Source organism: Trichosurus vulpecula, chromosome 1 (genome assembly GCF_011100635.1).
Source record: "Trichosurus vulpecula isolate mTriVul1 chromosome 1, mTriVul1.pri, whole genome shotgun sequence".
In the NCBI taxonomy this organism is placed as follows: Eukaryota; Metazoa; Chordata; class Mammalia; order Diprotodontia; family Phalangeridae; genus Trichosurus; species Trichosurus vulpecula.
In genome coordinates this window covers 452,414,962-452,435,565 of record NC_050573.1, presented here as the reverse complement: position 1 = coordinate 452,435,565, position 20,604 = coordinate 452,414,962, and the positions used below count along the sequence as shown (strand labels likewise).

The 20,604-nt window shown below is 35.5% G+C and overlaps 1 pseudogene; it reads left to right on the top strand.

Annotated features, from left to right (window-relative positions):
- Nucleotides 1–3,514: 3,514 nt before the first annotated feature.
- LOC118839743 overlaps nt 3,515–20,604 on the top strand; it is a 28,843-nt pseudogene continuing 11,753 nt past the window's right edge.

Here is a 20,604-nt window from a genome sequence, read left to right as displayed (position 1 = left end):
GTAGTAATGCATAGACCAGGAAGAGTCAAAATGGAGAAGGAAAATTATAGACCAATTTCCCTAGTGAATATAGATATAAAGAATTTAAATAAAATATTACCAAAAAGATTATAGTAACTTATCAAGAGAATAATACACAATGAACAGGTAGGATTTATACCAGGAATGCAGTGCTGTTTCACTATAAGGAAAACTATTGACATAATTGACCATATTAGCAACAAAACTAACAGAAAGTGTATGATTATTTCAATAAATGCAGAAAAAGCTTTTGAAAAAATACAACACTCATTCCTACTAAAAGCACTAGAGATCATAGGAATAAATTGATTCTTTCTTAACACAATAAGTAGCATCTACCTAAAAGCATCAGTAAGCATTTTATATAATGGGGATAAGCTAGAAGCATTTCCAATAAGATCAGGGGTGAAGCAAGGATGTTCATTTCACCACTATAATTCAATAACATACCAGAAATGTTAGCTTTAGCAATAAGGGAAGAAAAAGAAATTGAAGGAATTAGAACAGGCAAAGAAGAAACTAAGTTATCCCTCTTTGCAGATGATATGATGATAGAGAATCCTAGAGCATGAAGAAAAACAATTTGAAATAAAAACTTTAGCAAAGTTGCAAGATATAAAATAAATTCACATAAATCTGTGGCATTTCTATATATTGCTAACAAAGCCCAACAACAAGAGATAGAAAGAGAACTTCCATTTAAAGTTACTGTAGACGTTATAAAATATTTGGAAGTCTATCTGCCGAAACAAACCCAGGAACTATATGAACACAAACATAAAACACTTTTCACACAAATAAAATCACCTCTAAATAATTTGAAAAAAAACCATTAGTTTCTCATCAGTAGGCTAAGCTAATATAAAAAAAATGACAGTTCAATCTAAATTAATTTACATATTCAGTACCATACCAATCAAACTACCAAAAATTATTTTATAGAGCTAGAAAAAATAATATCAAAATTCATCTGGAAGAACAAAGTTCCAGAATATCAAGAGAATTGATAAAAAGAAATGCTGGGGAAGGTGGCCTACGCATACCAGATCTTAAATTACATTATAATGCAGCAATCATCAAAACCACTTGGCACTGGCTAAGAAATAGAATGGTGGATCAGTGAAATAGGTTAGGTACACAAGACACAGTAGTCAATGACTATGGTAATCTACTGTTTGAAAAACCCAAAGATTCCAACTTCTGGGATATGAATTCACTATTTGACAAAAATTTCTGGGAAAACTGGAAAACAGTATGGCAGAAAATAGGCATAGCCCAACATCTTACCCTGTATACTAAGATAAAATCAAAATGGGTTCAAGACTTAGATGTAAAGGCTGATATTATAAGCAAACTGGGAGAGCAAGGAATAGTTCACCTGTCAGATTTACAGAAAATGGAAGAATTTATGACCAAACAAGAAATAGAGAACATTATGAAATGCAAAATGGATAATTTTGATTACATTAAATCAAAAAGTTTTTGCACAAAGTCAATGCAACCAAGATTAGGAGGGAAGCAGAAAACTGGGAATTTTTACAACTAGGGTCTCCGATAAAAGCCTCATTTCTAAAATATATACATAACTGAGTCAAATTTATAAGAATACAAATCATTTCTCAATTGGTAAATGGTCAGAGAGCAGTTTTAAGATGAAGAAATTAAAGCTATCTATAGCTATATAAAAATATTCTAAATCACTATTGATTAGAGACATGCAAATGAAAACAACTTTGAGGTAGCACATTACATCTATCGGATTGGCTAACATGACAAAACAGGAAAATGATAAATTCTGGAGAAGATGTGGGAAAATTGGATCACTGATGCATTGTTGGTGGAGTTGTGAACTGATCCAACCATTCTGAAGAGGAATTTGGAACTACGCCCAAAGGACGATAAAATGTGTATGCACTTTGTCCCAGCAATACCACTTCTAAGTCTGTATCCCAAAGAGATCATACAAATGGGAAAAGGACCATTACGTGTAAAAATATTTAAGTCAGCTCTTTTTGTGGTGGCAATGAATTGGAAATTGAGGGCATTTCCATCAGTTGGGGAATGGCTGAAAAAGTTGTGGTATACGAATGTAATGAACACTATGCACTGTAAGTCATAATGAGCACATTGACTTCAGAAAAACCTGGAGAGACATATATGAACTGATGCTCAGTGAAATGAGCATAACCAGGAGAACATTGTACACAGTAATAGCCATAATATGCAATGACTAACTTTGATATACTTATCTCTTCTTTGTAATGCAAGGATCCAAGACAATTCCAAAGGACTCATGATGGAAAATGCTGTCTACATCCAGAAAAAGAACTATAGAGTCTGAATGCAGATTGAAGTATATTATTTGCTCTCTTTTTTTCTTTCTTTATTTCTTCTTTCTCATGGTTTCTCCCATTGCTTCTAATTCTTCTTTACAACATAAATAATGTGAAAATAGGTTCAATGTGAATGTATATGAAGAGACTACATCAATTTACATCCCATCTTAGCATGGGTGGGGGGAAGGGAGAAATGGGGAGAAAATTTGGAACTCAAAATCTTATAGAAGTGAATGTTGAAAACTAAAAATAAATAAATTTTAAAACAATATTAAAAAAAAACAGTGTCTGTTATCCTGGGGAAGCAGGAGAGGATAAATGACATGAATTACCATTTTTAGGTAAGAAACATGTTTTCTATATCTGTGAGAGGCAGCATTATGTAGGGAAAGGAGTGCTTGATTTGGAATCATGTGAGATTTTTAATTACTATCTCTGGGACAATACCCCAGAGGTTATATTATAATGTACAGACTTCACCTGGGATAAGTTTGGAGCTCCTATTTAGATACAAGTCATATAAGCCAAACATTTGATTATGAAGCTCCCACAGAGTAGTACCATTTCTGGTCTATTACTTCAGATTGCCTTCACAGGTTTGCAGCCTTGGTTGCCAGGGAGTCAAATAACTTTGGATTCTATGGGTACCCTTTGGGATTTATGCATAACAATACAATTCCTCAGCTCCCACCAGTGTTTCTATTAACAGTAAATTGATACAATTAGATCTTAGCAAAGGCATTTAAGATATCTTAATAAGAATAGTGGCCACAAAACTTTCCCCCACAAAATTCCTACAAATATATACATCTGTGGGTACAGTAGGTACACATTACAAATTTGTAGTGAGACAGACATGTAATGAGTATTTGTGGGCAGCTAGGTTGTCCAGTGGATAGAGCATTGGGCCTGGAGTCAGGAAAACCTGATTCTAAATTTGACCTCTGGCACTAACTAGCTGTTTGACTCCAGGCAAGTTACTTTGCTTATATTTGCTTTAATTTTCTCATCTATAAAGTGTGTATAATAATACCACTTGTTTCCCAGACATGTGAGAATCAAATACAATAATAATTAAAAAGTGCTTAGCACAGTGCCTAATAGTAAGCACTACATAAATGTTAGTATAATTGATGATGATGTTGATAATGACGACAATGACGGTAACGATGACGACGATGATGATGATGGTGATGATGGTGATGATATTTGGTCAAGGCAATTCTCAATTTTAGGTACTTCAGGGCCTGGAAGTTCTTTCTTTTTTGTGGAGTTCTCAGGAAGCTTCTCTTGGGTTCAATTCCTCTGCTGAGTGATTTACTCAGGTAGACTCCCCGGGTTTGCTCCTCTACATAGATCAAATCTTCACCATCAGGGTCCACTCACCCTTGGGCCCATAGTTACTACCCACGCTTCCTCTTCCTCCACACTATTTCTGGAGTAACATTCAATATTGTCTATCTGGAATTGTACCTTTGCTCCCTCAACTGTACTTTTGACTCTCTCACACTGACAAACAGTTGCACTGCTGGATGGGGTATCTCCTGAACAAGTTGCTCCTAGATATGATGATAGTTACTAGGGGAGAAGAGAGAAATTCTTTCTCCCTACTGAATATTTATTCTCCACATAGTCCCCCCCACCCCACTTTGGAACTCTTTGTATAGGAAGTGATGACTCAAAAATTAATGGTCCTCAGAGATGGTCAGTTGTTTTACCACTCAGTCAATTACATCATCCCTTGTGATTTATTCAAAGATCTTAGTCAGTCATCATATAAGCATGGTCACAATTTTGCAGTTAATGTAACACCTAGTTATCATATTAAAATTTCTTCATCTTTGATCAAATGCAGTGAGTGCATAAAATGATCTGGGGGTTATCACATTCCCTCCCCCCTTTACGTATGTAAAATGCTTTGTAATCTTAACCTGTATAAAAGTCATCTATTGTGGAAGAGAGTAAAAAGTGGCATCATTTATTTCATTGTCCACCTTCCTAGGTCTATTCTGTCAAAACACAATCAAATTGAGGTAGGAAAAAAATGCATCTTTCATCCTGACATGTGACTGTCTCATGATATAGAATGATATATGTGGCCAATGGCCAATGGAGGGATTTGTTTTGCTTGGCTATTTGTATCAGCCACCAGCATTTTCTTTTTCTTTTTCTTTTCTAATGGAGGAAGTTAATGAAAAAATACGTATTTGTTATTGAAAAATAAAATTAAATAAAAATTCAAAAATAAATCTGGAAAGACTCTAATATTGCCTTCTGAACAAGGCTTTCCTTGGTTCCTTCACTGCATCTAATTGCTGCCACCCCACCCCCAGCTGCTGCTCTGTTTCCCTGTAAAGTTACCTTATATCTGTATCTTCTTTGTAAGTAACTGGCATGGAGACACACACACACACACACACACACACACACACACACACACACACATATACATATATAGTCTCCCCCACTCAAATGTACACTCTCTGAGGGCAGAGGTTGGCACATAACTTTTCATAAATGTTTGTGAATCGATTGAATTACAGAAGGTAAAAGATTTCCTCTTGGTCACAAAGTGAGGTAGTTTCAGGGTTGAAACTCAAGTTTCTTGGATTCAATTCCTACACTTTTTTTCATTATATAATGTTGTCTCTACTGTCCTGGTTTCTGGAAATGAGACAAAGCTAATCTTGAATAGATAAAGATCAGACCTTGGACTGTCTGTCAACTCACAGAAGGAAACCCTTTGTAATTCAGATATCAGAGTAGACAAGTCTGTCTCCCATTACAAGAATTGTGAAGTGGTACTCTCTTTTGTCTGGATATGAAAGGCTTGTTATTACTCATTTCATACTGCAGATGCAAAGGGGAGAAACAGGCTGAGAAAATCATGGACAAAGCCACCTAAGAATATGTGTGTTTGTGTGAGTGTGAGGATAAATATGTATGTATATATATATGTAGATATATATGTATATGTGTATATATTTGAACATATATATCATACACACATATATATCTCAGATATTTTGAACCTTGAAGGCTATTGATGGGGTGCTTGTGCTTGTACCCTAATTCTAACATCACATTTCTCTTTAGCCTCTGTCTGAGTACATGTGCCTGAACTCCAGTTCTAAAATCACATCTCTCCCAAGCTTCAAAGCATTGGCCCTAGCAGCCTCTCTCTAGTTCAAGGGCAGCATGCCTTACCAAAACAACTAGTTCTCAAAACATATTCTTTTCCAGGCAGCCTTTCTCTAGCTAAAGGGCAGTGTGCCCCAAAATTATCTCTCCTTCTTCCTCAGTAAGCAGCTATGCCCGATTATAGATTGATTCAGGATGCTGATAACTGACTCTACACTGAGTCTAACATGTATCCTAGACATAGTCAAATATATACTCCCTTACATTAATCTTGTCTAACAAGACATGTGATGGAATCCACCTGGATATTCCCAGTCAGCAGTGAACTTTTCGTGACTTAGTGACATTTCACTGGCAAAAACCACACCCCCAGCTAGCCCTCCTGTGGGCCATTTTCCAGGGAACTCTGGGTAAGATACCTGTGCAGCAGATACAAAAAAGTGCATGTTCCTTTAAGAACTGACCACCCCTTAATCACACCTAAACCACTTTCTAATCCCACCCCAAAAAACCTAATTGACAAGTTTCATCCCTAAATTTTGTATTTAAACTTTCCCTGTAGCCCTGTATGGTTGCAGGTTCCCTAAGAACTCTTGCCCACTTTATTTACATAAATCTTTGCTTCCTTGACTTAAAGAATGCTTGGGTATGCAAATTAATTCCAGGCGGCTTTGGTTTGCGATTTCTACATCCCTGGGTTCATTTCTCCCTCAACACTATTATTGTTGTTTTTTGTTTTCTTGCAAGTAGTTTTAATGACTACAGTGAATTCAAACTCAACTTCCTCCCTCCTTCAATTTCAATAAATTATACTTTCACAATTTAATTAAAGACCTTAAAGTATATGTTCATAGTTGTAGAATATGTTTATAAGCCATTGCATGAGCATCAAATACCTTAATCTTCTTTGTATTCTTAACATCTACAGGTCAAACCAAGCTTGTTTTAAAACAAAATCTCTCCAAGGGAAAAAAAAAAACACTCTTTTCAACTACCAGTCATTGGTCCACTACTTTAAGAAGTATTTAAGAAACAAATATTAACATGATTCAAACTTTGATTAATTGCAATGGGCTTTGACATGTATTTCACAATAGTTGCAGTGGAAATGTTTTAGTCTAGCCACTTTAATACATTTCCATAGCCAACATTCTGGTTTTTAAAAGTTCAAATGTATTGAACTGTGGTTTTTAAAAGGCCAAGCATACTGTTACTGAACATAATAGATAGTTTGGTGAAATTGGAGTCAGGAAGCATTGGGTCTAAACTCTGTCTCAGATAGTGAGCGTAAGACCACAGATAGATTTCTGATTCCTAGTTTGTAAAATATGAATAATGGCACTGTTGCTCCTGTCTGAGAGGACTACTATGAGGCTCAAATGAAAGGATACATGTAAAACCCTTCTACAAACTTTTAAGTACTAAATAGACACTAGTTACATTGCTGTCATCACGATGACCACCACCACTATCATCATCATTATATCCCATATCTAGAATGGGGAAGTTGCAGGAGGTAACAGTATGTAGAAAAGGTATGGGTGGGAGGAACTAAAAAATTAATTGTTAATAAGATGTCATGTCATGATCAAGAAAGTAAGCTAAGGGCTTGGTTTCAAACAACTAAGAGGGCCTTAAAAGGTCAATGAGGGTGTTGTTGCTATCCAGAACAAAAGGCAGATGATTCCCTTGATTTGTTATTGTGTTGTCTGACCTGTAGGAAATTGGTGACTTGACTGTTTCTGATTGTGTTGGCACTTCCTACTAGAACATTTGTGGGAGGCAGCTAATCTAATTGGGAAGTAGGGGGAGGCATCTCTGCTGCTATAAAGTCTAGGAACGTGATATTCCAGGGGGTACACACAAAGTGCTCTGGAATTGGACAAGGCAGTAGAAGCAACTGTTTGAGATCCCCCCTTAAGGCTTCTTCAGATTTTATCAAGAAAATGTATTCCTTACAGGAGCAATGCCCATTGATGAGCATTAGTTACATGACAGAGGGAAAAGAGAACCATGAGGGAAGCAGCAATTGATGGAAAATAAGTGCAATGTCATTGTTGACTGTAATGTGGGGAAGGACTGAGAGGTGTTTCATGAACACAATCCAAGAAATTAGGAAGTAGGAACCATATATAACTCAACATAGACGTACTGACATTACCAATCAATTATCAAGCACTTCTTAATCACCTACTATGTCCCATTTAAATTCATTAGTTTTCTACTAACATACCAAAGGATTATTTCCTCTGGATTCTTTTATACTTACCATACCACCTGATATCAATTGATGAGGTCTGGACACGCAGTTGTTTACATGCTTAATTCAAGTATGACATGGGTCAAATCTACACTAACTAAAAGATATGTTTAGAAACAGAACTTCATTACACAAACATAGCTATAGCTGTGTTCCATGGCTGGAAAATCCTTTTTGTAATAAGGTGGAGATTTTATTACAATCATCAGACTGTTGAGGGTGAGATGAAGTCCAGGCACCCCAAAACTGGAGTTCTCAGGCAGGTTCGTTGGGAGGGGTACACTTCAAGGACAAGAGTACTGGACAGGGTCGGAGCTGTCTGGAATGAATTCATGATCTTGAGCATTCTTTAAGTCAAGGTGACAAAGATTTATTACACTATTCAGTAGGCAAGAGTTCTTAGGGAACCTGCAACCTTACAGGGGTGCAGGTAAAGTTTACATAGGTTAAACTTTAGTAAAACATGTGCCAAATATTTTAATTAGGTGACTCAGGGTGGGATTAGGGAGTGGTTAAGGAGTTCTTAAAGGAACATACACTTTTTTATCTACTGCTCAGTTATCTTATCCAGAGTTCACTAGGAAATAGCTGAAGGAGGGGCTACATGGAGGTGTGGTTTTAGGCCTGAAACATCACTGAGTCAACTAACAGTCAAGGCTGACTCGGAAATGCCCAGGCTGCTTCCATCAATGTCTTGTTAGACAAGATAAATGTAAGGGTATATACATATGTCTAGGTCTAGCATGTATTTGATAGGTCTGTGAGTAGTAAATATTCCTATGATCCAGCACACAGAGAGTTCAGCATATACACAGCTAGCTCAAATGAATAAATTCTATAGGTACAGCTGACTACTCTATAAGAAGAGAGATAAACATTTTGCTACAGCATGCTGTCCTGCTTTGCTAGAGAGAAACTGTTAGGGACAGTATTCAGAGACTAGGGAGAGAGATGATTTTGGAACTGGGATCCAAGCACAGAAACCCAAAGGAGAAATGTGATTTTAGAATTGTGATCCAAGAACAGGCACCCAAGCACCCCATCAATAATATTTAAAACTTTGCCTTCACTTAAAACAATTGTGTACCTGAGAATAGGGAGAGAATTCAGCTAAAGCATTTGATTATATTTATATAAGTGTGTCTGAAGGATTTTTAATTTTTATCTGCTTTATCATCAACTAATTGTGTGACTTTGGTCAAGTGGTTTAACCTTTTGAGATCATAGAAGAGTTGGATTAAGAAACTTCCCACTCAACTGAGAGATTTAGTACCTCAAATATCAGCCAATTCAAAGTTTATAAATTCAAAGTAGATATAAATAGGAAAAAATTTAAATGATTTATTTATTACCTTTATTTTTTTACAGACAATTTTTTTACAGAGTCAAAAATATGTTGAAATTCATTAAACCTTCTTTTTATCTTGGTCAATTGGTATTTCTTTTTACCTGAACAGCCAAGTGCTGCTTGATTTGGACTTTTAAGAGCTGACTATGTCTATCCAAGGAGAACTGGCTCAAAAAAGTCCATCTGGCATTTTCAAACATCTTAATCATAGAATAATATTCCCTGAACAGCTGATTTACTCATTTGTGTAAAAGAAATAAACCATGATACATATTAATCACTGAGAAAGTCCAGGAAGCATAGATCATGATTATCAGCACTGGAAAAGTCCTTGGAGATCATCTAATGCAACTTCTCATTTTGTTTACTAGGACACTGAGAGACAAAAAAGTGAAATGACTATCCCAAGGTCATAAATAAGTAAGTAGTAGAGCTAGAGTCCTCTCTCTCTGAATCTATTGCTTTCTGTGCTACACCTTGCTGGCTTTCTTTGTTTCATTACGTGGGTCTTGAAAATCCTAGAGAAAAAAAAAAACTCACACAATTTCAAAAACAGCTTGGCTTGAACAAGGCTAAAACAGATTCTTTAGATTAATCTCTATAACTTCTATAAGAGAATAATACTTCACTTGTCTTAGTCTATTGATTTTTAAGCCTCAATTATCCTTTTTTCCCTTCAAACTCTATTTTTCCTAAACTTTTTCTTGTTGGCAATCATCCTTTCAATTTTCCAATTTATTTAACATTTAGTAATTGTTTCCAGTTTCTTGGCATATGAAATAAAATGCATCATACATAAGCAATTATTCTTGGTTATTGTTATATTGCCATCCTCTGCATTAGGCATTATAGCTTCTACCACATTTCTGCATTTTCAAAACTAAATTTAATGCTTGTTTATGGAGCCTGCCTGATGGCAGAAAATGGAAATTTCCATGACTGGATTCTCATTCAGTGTAACTGAGTGCAAAGGGGTTTTTTTATTTGGTGTTTTTCTCTTTTGTTTTTTATCTAAGGAATAAATACAGAAGCAATTAAAATATTTCAAGAATGAGGCCTGATGGCATCTATCTATATAGGGGGCAGAATATTATTCCTTTAGCAGATTCATATGATGAAACGTGGACTAGTTTTAGGCTTATTTTCAATCTTGCCATTTGCATATGATAGTTATATGGTTTGGATGCAAGTCACTTACACTCGCTTAGCATCAGGTGCCTCCTCTGTAAGATGGGGCAATGTTATCTATAGAATATTTCAGCCAACATTGTTGTGAGTATCAAATGGAATAGCATTTATGGACATTTCATAAACATTAAATTATTATAGATGGCCAGAAGTTTCGGGTTTACCTTTTGTTTATAATTGTTTCCTACATGTGCACCTGAACAATATCATACTCTAAATTTGAATCCACTCTCCCCAGGGACCTTATGTGTTCAGGAGGTAACTGTGCCCTAAGTTTTGTTTTCCCCTTTTAATTGTTTTATACAAACAATTTATATTACACTACCTTTGTATAAGCACTTTTTAAATGTCTAAAAAAGTGCTATGTAAATACAAGGTATTATTTTTTATTGAAAGGTTCACAACAGTGATTACAATGATATTCATGATACTAAATATTTAGAATATATGGATAAGAAATTGGAATCTGATAGATGAATGAAGGACCTTAGAATTCAACAAGTCAAAACTTATTTTACATCTGAAGATAATTAGTGGTAAAGCTAAAATTAGAATTCAGTCTCGTGAATAAACTAGTTATTCTGTCAGCTAAACAATATGGCAGCTACATAGTATTTGGAGGTAGACACAGGATCACGGATTAGAGTACCAAGTAAATATTTCATTATTTCAACAATCTGTGATTTTGTTAGTGTTGTTATTCATACTGCCTACACAGATTGTAACCTCTCTACTATCTAGTAAATGGTTTTCAAAAATTCCTGTGGCTAAAACCTCATCATCTTGTGCCCCAGCTGTCAACTTCTCCAAACTTAGCTAGTCTTGTCCTTAAATAATGTGAAACATCCTGTCAGTCACAGTGACCCTACTCTTGGCTTTCTAGCAGGTAAGATACTCTAGTATTTGTGTTCTATGACTGAGGGTCACTTCCACACCTAGATACGACTTTGAATAAATACTTGAGTAAAGATTTTAAATATAGAAATTATTGACTGAAGTCATAAGGACAGAATTGTCTTCATTAAAGTTAGCACTTGAACTATTAAGAATTCATTAACATCTAATAACTGAGAACTAATTACAGATGTAGAGATTCTAAATCAGTTAATTAACATAAAAGTAAAAGAGGAATTAGATCTTTCTTAAGTCCAATTTAAAGATAATGGTTGAGAATTCATTCCATTTAAAAGGAAAAGGTATAAAAGTTTGTTAAAATTCATAGAAAGTATGTGAGAAGGGCAGTAGGGGGAAGATGGTCGAGTAGAAGAAGCACTACAGCAGAGCTTTCCCAACATTCATCTCCAAGCAACTCTAGTATAATGCCTCAAATTGAATTCTGAAGTGACATAGCAAAAAAAAAAAAAAAAATCAGGGTGAGACATTTTTCCAGGCTAAGACAACTTAGGAGTTCCAAAAGAGAGGTCTGTAACACTGTAGTAGGGGCTGGCCTGTAGCACATAAGGCAGAAACACTAGCTGTGGACCTTGTAGGTGGCTGCAACATCAGCAGTGGCAGCTTCAGGAGTTCTCATCCCCAACACAGTAAAGGGATCAAATAAATGGACAGAAGGAGATTACAGAGACAACAAGAAAGTTGGCAGGTAAAATCTGTCTTACCAGGAAGAGAGTAGAGCATACTGTAGCACAGGTCATGCCTCAGAAAGCCTACGGTAAGCCTTGGGGGTGAACACATATGTGCTGGTGTCTTCTGGAGCTCTTAGCCAAAACAGAGCAAGTGATCAGAAAGAGACTACAAAAGAACCTTTGATAGCATTGGGTCCAGTACTCTGTTTCATTGCGCTTATGAAGATTTAGGACAGCAATCTCAGGGTGAGGAATAACACTAACACACAAGAGCTTATGGCCACAGGGGAAGAGAGACCCTCAACACAGCTACAGGACAGCAAAGAATGCATGTGCTTGCTTACAGAAAAAAAATCACAGGCCAGGAGAGCAGTGACCACATCTCTCCTTAGGTCATACTCACTTGGGAAAAAAAAAAAAAAACTTAAAGACCTCCCAGAGCTAACTCTGAAAAAGAGCAAAAGAGCTAAAATTTGGAATGATGTTCTCTCTACTCTGGGAACAGAGCCCAACTTCTGACATAAATTAAAAGTCAAGAAATAAACTGGAATAAAAAGAGCCAGCAACAATAAAAGATAGAAACTGATCAAAGTTATTATCTTGACAGGGAAGATGAAGACACAAATAGAAGATGGTGAAGTCAAAAAAGGTACATGCAAGGCCACAAAAAAGAGTGTGAATTGGTCACAGGCCCAAAAAGGAATTCCTAGAAGAGCTCAAAAAGGATTTCAAAAATCAAATAAGAGAAGTGGAAGACAAATTGAGAAAATAAATGAGAATGATGCAAAAATGATCCTGAAAAAATAGTCAATAATTTGGTAAAGGAGTCACACACACACACACACACACACAACACTGAAAAAAGCAATACCTTAAAAACAGAATTGGTTAAATATTAAAAGAGGCACAACAATCCACTGAAGATAAGAACTCCTTAAAAAGCAGAATTGACCAACTGGAAAAAGAGGTACAAAACTCACTGAATAAAATAATTCCTCAAAAATTAGAATTGGACAAGTGAACCTTAATTACTCCATGAATCAAGAAACAAGAAAAGAAAATCAAAAGAATGAAAAACTAGAAGAAAATGTGAAATATCTTATTGGAAAAACAACCAACCTGGAAAATAGATCTAGGAGAGAAAATTTAAGAATTATTTAACAACCTGAAAGCCATGATTAAAAGAAAGACCCTAGACATCATCTTTCAAGAAATTTTCAGGGAAAATTGCCCTGATATCCTAGAATGAGAATAAAATCTGCATTGAAAAAATCCACCAATCCCCTCCTGAAAGAGATGCCAAAGGCAAAATTCCAGAGCCCGTAGTCACCTACATAGCAAAACTAAGTATAATCCTTAGGGGGAAAAACAGATATTTAATGAAATAAATTGCTTTCAAGCATTCTTGATGAAAACACCAGAGCTGAATAGAAAGTTTGACTTTCGAATACAAGACTCAAATGATAAAAAGGTAAACAGGAAAGAGAAACTATAAGAGATTCAATAAGGTTTAAGTGTTTACGTTCCTATATGGAAAGTTAATACATGTACCTACAAATTACTTAATCATTATTAATGTAGTTAGGAGGAATGTACATAGATAGAGGGCACAGGTGTAAGTTGTCTATAATGCAATGTTATAAAATATAAAGGGGTGTGGACTAGGGATACCCTGGGAGAATGGGGAAGGAAAGGGTAGGATGGGGAAAATATTTCACTTAAAACAGGTGCAAAAGAGCTGTTCCATTAGGAGAAAATTCTGCAATCATGATCTCAGACAAAGGAAAGTCAAAAATAGATCTTATGAAGGCACAGCCAAGAAAACTACATTTTGCTAAAAGGTACCACAGATGATGAAGCAATACCAAAAATTTTTATGAGCAAATTTCTCTCACAAAAGCCACATTTCTCTAACATATAAGGGAAAGGGTCAAATTTATAAAAAATAAGATCTATTCCCCAGTTGGAATATATTCAGAGGATATAAACAGACCACATTCAGAAGAAGAGATCAAAGCTATCAATAGTCATATAAAAATATTTTAAATCACCACTGATTAGAGAGATGCACATTATAACAACTCTGAGTTATCACTTCAAACCTATCAGATCATCCAACCTGACAAAACCAGAAAATAACAATTGCAGGAGGGAAAGTGGAATGTGGTACATTCCCACACTGTTGGTGGAGTTTTGAGCTGGTTCAACAGTTCTGGAGAACAATTCTGAACTATGCCCAAAGGGCTATCAAACTGTTCATTCCCTTGTATTCAGAAATACACCCATTAAGTCTGTATTCCAAAAATATCAAAAGAAGAAAAACCTGATATATACAAAATATTTATAGCAGTTCTTCTTGGTGATAGGGATGCCAAAAAATTGGAATTTGAGAGCATGCCCAGTTGGGAAATGGCTGAAAGAAGTCCTGGCATAACATTGTGTTGGAATACTGTTGTGCTAAAGGAAAGGATGAGGAGGATGGTTTCAGGAAGCCTTACATGAACTGATGCAAAGTGAAGTGAATAGAAACAGGAAAATATTGTATACAGTAACTACAATATTGTAATAATGATCAACTGTGAAAAATCTAGCTACTGTATTAAATAAAACAATCCAAGACAATTCTAAACAATGCATAATAAAAAAAATGCTATCCACCTCCAGAGAAAGAATTTGTGCCATCCGAGTTCAGATTGAAGCAAACATTTTTCACTTTAATTTTCTTGCTCGTTTTTGGTAGCATGATTAATATGGAAATATTTTGCATAATTTCACATGTGTAACTTTTTAAAATTTTATTTTTAATTTATAGAATAAAACAAGCATTACCACAACATGGTATAATTTTAAAATATGATTGCACATGATACAGAAAATGTATTATGTACACCATGCTATTATGTTTAAATATATAATAGTTATCATGTAAATTTAGTTTTCCTTTTTTCTTCCATCCCCCCTTACCTTAGAGACAACTATTATTACATAGAACCATATATGTATATATAATCATTCTATGCATGTTTCTATTTATCAGTTGTTTCTCTGCATGTCAATAGCATTTCCTTTATGAATCCTTTGTAGTTAATTTGGATATTTATAATAGTCAAAATAATTTAGTCACTCAAAATTTTCTTAAAACAATATTTATATCACTGTATATAATGTTCTCTTGGTTCTGTTCATTTCACTCTTCATTATTTAATGCAAGTCTATCCATGTTTTTCTAAGATCATTAGGCTCATTATTTCTCATAGTACAGTAATATTCCATCACAATCATAGACCACAACTTATTCAGCCATTTTTCAATTGACAAGCGTCCTCGCAACTTTCAGTTCTTCGCCACCACAAAACAGCTGTCATAAATATTTTAGAATATATAGGTTCCTTTCCTTTTCTCCTATTTATTTTTGGAAATAGACCTACTAGTGGTATTGCTGGTCAAAGGGTATAAGCCACTTAATAACTCTTTGAGCATAATTCCAGATTGCTCTCCACAATAGTTTGATCAATTTACAATTCCACCAACAATGAATAGTGTTCCATTTTTTCCACATCCCCTCTAACAATTGCCACTTTCCCCTTCAATCATCTTAACCAATCTGATAGGTGTAAAATGATATCTTAGGGTTGTTTTAATCTGCATTTATCTAAACAATAATGATTTAGAGCATTTTTATATGGCCAAAATTGTTTTGATTTCTAAGTCTGAAAACTGCCTGTTCATGCCCTTTGAACATTTATCAATTGGGAAATGACTCATATTCTTATAGATTTAACAAAATTCTTTATATATTTGAGATATGAGACCTCTATCTGAGAAACTGACTATAATTTCTTTTCCTAATTTTCTGTTTTCCTTCTGACCTCGGGTATGTTTGCTTTATTTGTACAAAAAACCTTTTTAATTTAATGTAATTAAAATTATCCATGTATAATTGATATCATATTACTTGTCTACAAAATGTAAGGAGGAGTGTTGGAATGATGAAGAATATCTTCAAATCAAAATTTTAATAAATAATTGTTAAAATGAAGTACAATTATTTTTAATTTTAATTTTTAATTTATGGAATAAAGCACTCCCACAACATAGTACAATAAAAAATGATTGTACATGAAATTGCAAATGTGCTTTGCATAACTTGCTATTTCTTTCAAATATACAACAAAAAGTCCATGAGAACAAAGGAAGATTCATGCAAGGTTTCAGTTTAAAACATCAAAGTACATAAATGAGAAGATCATTGTTTCAAATATGAACTATATAAATCAAGGTCAGAGTGAAGGCCAATGCTCTACTCAGTAGGTTGGCTGGGCTCCAACATAGGTGTTCTAACAAGGTGGAAATATAACAGACCATAGCAAACATTATTATGCATGACAGATAATGAGTCTCTTCTGGATCAAAAACTCCATAATTCTAAAGGAAAGTCACAAAAGGGTAGAAACTTTTCAGGAAAATTATCCACAATGTTGTAAATAATCGACATTGAATAAGTATTTGAACTGAATCAAAGTAGCTAGAGTGAAACTATAAAAAGAAAAAATAAAACAAACATTATCTCACAGAATCTTCTTCCTTAAGTAGTCAGAAAGGCCATTAATAGATCAATCATTTGGCTGCTCCTTGAGCTTCCTGTTCTAGTTATAGACAGAGCAGAAAAACAAGGTGATAATTGCTAGAACTTCCAGGATTAAGTATTCTATTTCTACTTACATATCTCCTCAGAATTGCTATGGTATAGATAGATGAAACACTAAAGCAACTTTGAAATAGAGAAATTAGGTGGAAGAGTACATAAAATGCTGGGCTTGGAATCAGGAAGACCTGAATTCAAATCCAGCCTTAGACGGCTTTTAGCTATGCGACCTTGCACAACCCACGTGACCTCTAGGTGCCCCCATTTTCTCACAGGAATAATAATAGAAACTCCCTCATAGGGTTGTGGTGAAAATGAAATAAGATAATGTTTGGAAAGTGCCTAGTCTATAATAGGTATATAATAAATGTGTATCCCCCTCCACTCTTTATGCAATGAATACTTAAATACTCTCAGTAGAGCTCATTTCATTAGATAGGAATGATTACTAGTCAGCAAGTGACTGATACTATGAGCTGGAGACATGATTTTTATTTCTGAGTAATAAATGCAATTCTAGAACATGCATGGTTTTACCTTTCAGTGTTTCCTATTTTTCCTCTGTGTCCTCACCAAAAAGCTTTTTCATGTGACTATGCTTGAAGCATTTCATTGTTATATTCATAATGGACATAACAGAAAAAAGGTCAATATTGATGCTTTGCTGTAAGGAGATTTAGCCCAAGGGGACCAGAAACATAATTGAGGCTGGCAGCATAATCTAGTGTCCTCATAGCAGATCATCCCCAAGGTGTGGGTGTTATTACAAAGGTACTTCTGCTTAATATTGCTTAAACTTTATTTTCTAACATGAAGCAAGCCTGAGAGGATAAGGAAACAGAGGAAAAAGAAAACAGAAGAAAATAAAGTGAGAAGTCAAAGGAAGGAAAAAAAAATGTTATCAACATTAGCTATGACCTAAGAAAATGTCTACAGGATGTTCCTCATTCCTGCAAACATCTGCTTTCAGGAAAATCTCCCCAGGCTTTAATGTGAAAACATCTCCTTTGTTCCTGGGAAATTTTCAGACTTTATACTTCACATATACATCTTTTCATTTTATGAGGCCCCGCTGTTCATCATTTGATAGTGAGCAGCCTTGATTTGCTTACTTAAAAAGGAGTCAATTAATAGGCTGCTTATCTATGCTACCCTGCCCCTTTCTTTTACTCAAACTACATTTGACTCACCTAATTTACCTCTTTGTATGACAGCATTTGAAAATACCTTAGTATAGAATGAAAAAATAGTGGGATGCAAGGAGGACTGGAGCTCAGACATGGATTCCAGTTCCAAGTCTGAAAAAACTTTTTCATTTGAATTTCTACAAGTTGCTTAACCTATTACCTTATTTGTAAAATTAGTGGGCTTTAGTAGATGGAGTCAACCATTAGTCTGAAAAACTCTGAAATCTATTAATGGCTTAATATAATGAGCGTTGATGCTTATAAAGTTAAACGTGCACTTTATTCCTTGTCATATTGAAGTGAGCTTCTCTTCCTCTCCATTCTCCCACCCTTCAAATGTTGTTAGTGGCTGCTTAGAGGAAAAAGCACATGGTAAAAGCTTGCAGGTGGTTGCCCTTATAGCTGTGGTTTAGATTCAGCCAAAGGCTATAATTGGATTATACTAAATGAGGTCATTCCTACTAGCAATGGGAGAGATATGTCCTGTCAAGGATACTAGGATTGGACCTGAAGTATAGGAATAGTGTTTAAAGGGATTATTCTGCCTCCACATCCTACATGTATACCTCAATCTATTTCAGTGATGAAAATACTGAGGTATATTTTGAGCTAAGCCAGAGGCAAGAAATGGAAACCAAATAGAATTTGTATTGCTTAACCTAAGCAACATAAGTTACTTTAAAGGAGCACTGAATTATTAAAGGAATAGATGGAGAGAGAATTGAGAAAATAAACAGGCACTAAAATGATAGTTTTTTAAAAAAATGTTTGGCTCATAACTACATACCGCCTCTTGAACCTGAGGTATGTAGCTCTTATATCTCCTCAAAGAGATGACAAACTTCTGGAGGATATTTTCAGTCATTCATGGAATACCTTACATCCATGAAGAGTCAATCAATTATTATTAATTGAATCATCAGATTAACATGTATTAAAGATCCATGGAAAACTAAAATGTTCACATACATTCACTATTTTTATTAATCCTCACCAACATGAGTGATGAGACCCCTTAACAATTGATTGAAGGGACAGCACCAAGATAGTGGAGTAAGACGGTGACTGTCTGAGCTTTCCCAAATTCCACTTTAAACAACCTTAAAATAACATCTTAAAAAAATTCTGGAGGTATATAATCAACAAAAAGACAGGGTGAAACAATTATCCAGCCAAAGGTAACTTAAAAGTTTGGCAGGAAAGGTCTGTCTCACTGGAGTGAGAATGGTGTACAATCTAGCACAGGCCTGCCCCAGCAAGCCAGCAACAGGCCTTGGGGGTGACTGAATCAGCAGAAATGGAGTTTGGATTACTCAGCCCAAAAATGTTGAGAAGTTGGGACAACTGGTCAGAAGAAGATTACAGGGGACCTTTTGCTGACACTGAGTGCAGGAGTCTCTTTCCGTGCCCATATGTGGTTCAAGTTTGCAGTCTTAGCCTGAGACAGAGCCCTAAAACACTAGAATGTGTAGCTTCAAGGAAGCAGAGAACCTGATTACAATTCTTGGATGGAAGAAAGTGCTTGTGGTCACTCACAAAGCAAAGCAATTTCCATGAGAGCAGTGACCACATTTCTCCTCAAATCATACTGCCTTATAAGAACTGAAAACCCATAGAACTAGATCTGAAAAAAGCAGCAAGAAAAAGCTGGCAGTGCCACCTCCACCCTGAAAATAAAGAGCAATGTTAACATACAGTTCGAAGTCAAGAAATACACTAGAAAAAAAAGAGCAAACAAAAAAAAAAGAACTTGACATAGACAGTTACTATAATGATAGGGAAGATAAAGCAAACTCTGAAGAAAAGAAAATCACAGCAGCTACATGCAAAGATGCAAAAAAAAAATTAAATTGGTCTCAGTTCCAAAAAAAATTACTGGAAAAGCTCAAAAATAACTTTAAAAATCAAATAAGAGAGATAGAGGAAAAATTGGGAAAAAATGAAAGTTATCCAAGTTATCCAAGAAAATCATGAAAAAAAAGAGTCTACATATTGGTAAAATAGGAACAAAAAATACTGAAGAAAATAATACCTTAAAAAATAGAATGGGCCAAATGCTAAAAAGAGGTACAAAAACACTGTAGAGGACTCCTTAAAAAGAAGAATTGGCCAAATGGAAGAAGAGGTACAAAAATTTACTGAAAAAAAAAAGAAATCCTTAAAAATTAGAATCAGGTGAGTAGAAGTTAATGACTCCATGAGAAATCAAAGAATAATAAAACAAAATCAAAGGAATGAAAAAGTAGAAAAATGGGACATATTTCATTGGGAAAACAACTGACCTAGAAAAAAAAGTGGGGAGAGATTATTTAAGAATTATCGAACTACCTGAAAGCCATGGTAAAACAAAGAGCCTATACATAATATTTTGAGAAATTTTCAAGGAAAACCACCATGATAAACAAGAAGGTAAAACAGAAATTGAAAGAATCCACCAAATCAAGGTGGGGGGGGGAGTCAAGATGGTGGCTGGAAAGCAAGGACTCAATTAAGCTCTCCCCCAGGTCCCTCCAAACAGCTGTAAAAAATGGCACAAATGCCAAAGACAACAGAGAAGGTTAGTGGGAAAAATTGCTGGAACAGACTGAAAGGAGTGTACAGTTGGCCCCAGTCGTGGGGCAGTGGAGGTGGTGCAGTCCTGCAGCTGCTCCCCAAGCTCCAGCTGTGGTTGCTTCCAGGCCCAGGCCCACCTGGTGGGAGGAATTAAGTGGCAGATCAGAGTGGGAGTGCAGAGCATGCTTTTCCCTCCTTGGATTTGGGTCAAAATCCTGGTTGGTGGTCCTAGGGGGAGGAAGAGCACTGCTGTGGCAGAACTTGCTGTGTAGAAGTAGCTCTGGAAACAGCAGCACAGCCTCTAAAGCTTGGGACAAAGCACTTTCTACCCTACAAGCAGCC